This window comes from Priapulus caudatus, unplaced genomic scaffold (assembly GCF_000485595.1).
Source record: "Priapulus caudatus unplaced genomic scaffold, Priapulus_caudatus-5.0.1 Scaffold254, whole genome shotgun sequence".
Lineage (NCBI taxonomy): Eukaryota > Metazoa > Priapulida > Priapulimorpha > Priapulimorphida > Priapulidae > Priapulus > Priapulus caudatus.
This window is the reverse complement of record NW_014577315.1, coordinates 192,719-195,013: the sequence shown is the minus strand read 5'-3', so window position 1 is coordinate 195,013 and position 2,295 is coordinate 192,719. Positions and strand designations below refer to the sequence as shown.

At 43.6% G+C, this 2,295-nt stretch overlaps 1 protein-coding gene across 1 annotated transcript in view; it reads right to left on the bottom strand.

The window, feature by feature from the left end:
- The window catches only part of LOC106808107 (dual 3',5'-cyclic-AMP and -GMP phosphodiesterase 11A-like), a 45,446-nt gene that overhangs the window by 2,554 nt on the left and 40,597 nt on the right, over window positions 1-2,295 (bottom strand). The gene's annotated exons all lie outside the window — the stretch shown is intronic.

Below are 2,295 nucleotides of genomic sequence, written 5' to 3'. Positions count from 1 at the left end.
AGCGGGAGAGCGAGATACGGAGAAAGAGAAAGTGCGAGCGCGAGAGACGGAGAGAGAAAGCGGGAGAGCGAGATACGGAGAAAGAGAAAGTGCGAGCGCGAGAGACGGAGAGAGAAAGCGGGAGAGCGAGATACGGAGAAAGAGAAAGTGCGAGCGCGAGAGACGGAGAGATAAAGCGAGAAAGCGAGAGACGGAGAGAGAAAGCGGGAGAGCGAGAGGCGGAGACAGTAGAGAGGGAGAGGTGTAGAAGGAGAAAACAGACGGGGAGAGGGAGATATACCTTAGTAGTTACAAGGGAGCATTTTCTCATGGTTTTGAGATATAGCCCAAGCTAAGAATAGGCTATAATGAGGCTAATTACGTCATTTTTGTCTCATTATTTATCACACGTCTAATGAATATTCATCATGCTTAATTTCTAATAATTGTCAGAAGCGGTTGGTGGGCAGCTCGCTTGCCGCTCATACGTTATGGCAATTCTTTATTAAAATCCAGATTGGACAGCTGTTGCAGCTAGCTGCATCTCCCTCCTCCCACACACACACCAAAGAAAGTTTTAAGCCTGCAGGGGTGGCTCTTGCGTGCGAGTGCGTGCCGTCCTCACTGGTTCCCCGCGTGCTGCGTTTCTTCGTTCTTCGCCGCCGAAGCAATTACGTTATTACACGAACTCGTCCGCTCGATACGACACGCGACGGAGAGAGAAAACTCTACGTGAATATGCGTGAATAGTGCGCGCCAGCTACCCTGGTCCCGAGGAAGGATCATTAAAACGGCATGTTCTCGCAGCAAAATGCATAGATATATACCTACTGTGAGCTCGTCTATCTTGCAAAAATTCACTACATATTTACTAACTCAGTTGTATTGCTACTTTCATAACATTTCTTCACAAAATCTAAACGAGAGTACTTGTCTTACGAAAGTGGCACCACAGTGATGTTTACACATCCGCAGGACACAGCCGAGCGATCGTTAACACTAACAACAGTTCTTTACTATGATAAAACATGTTATAATTCATTATTCCATGTTTGTTCAGTACAAAAATGTGAAATTTGTTTAAATCGTATGTTATCCACATTACTTATGCAATCAGCAAACAAATATAGCGCGTTCTTTCCAGGAACTATTTGCGCTAGCGTATCCCCTTCGCTTAACATAATTTATGTGTATCTATACGCCGAAACTCTGCGGTTTTGAAAATCCTCTAGTTCGGAGCACATTTCTTGCTCAATAAGAATATTTCGTGATGTTTGCATACTGCAAGTATGCTTACAGTAGGTGTATGTAGGCTTTTTGTTGCGAGGTTTATCCACTTTAAATGCGTAATCGTTGCTCGTTTAATTAGGTGCCTCAGCTTGTTGAATTAGCGCTTTATTTAGCTGGGGCGGTGAGCTCGTTAGAAAAAAAAAACCGCGTGATGGGCCTGTCATGTGCGGCTTAGAATTACACGGTTCTGACGTCTGCAATACGGGGGTGGTGTTCACCGCTCATCTTATCCGAGCAATTTTTGTTCTTCAATTTCTCATACTATGAATTCGAGACTTGGTTAGATTGATTTTGGCGTCCGAGCAGCTGTTGACAGCCGGTATGTTACAGCTACGAGTACGGGGGTCAGTCTAATATTGATTGACGTTTTCCGAATTACAGGAGGTCGTACCTGAATTAATTATGACAAACTAAGCTAGGTAGATATCAAAGTAGAAATGTTAATGAAAAACAACAGAAGCGCCAGAAATGGCTCGATTCTTGCGTTTCATCCGTTCTATGAAAGCTGGCAGGAGACAAGCTGGGTTGGTTCTATATGTGGCTATGGAAATATCATGGTACGTCCCATATTGGTGAGTTTCTCATATATACGCGTGTGTATCTATTTCACGTAATTCGAATTGACATGTGAAATAGAAAAAGACACACGTTTAAGCACGTGTTAGGCATGTGTATCGAATAGGTGCGTGCCAGGTGCATTGCTACACGACACATGAGAAGCCATTTTAGGTTAACTAGTAATTAAGTAATGCACATGAACAGAGCAGTTATATGTCGAATAGCGACATAAGAGTTTCAGAGTGTGTCCAGGCTAACCTGCTGCTGTGGCCATGCATCAGGCATATATACCCTGCAGCTGATATTATCATCAGAAAATAGTTGTTACTTCTCTGTCTTAAACGGCAAATGAGAATACATCGGTATAGCTATAATAGGCCTATGGCTATAATATAGCTATAGACACACACACACACACACACACACACACACACACACACACACACACACACACACACACACACACAC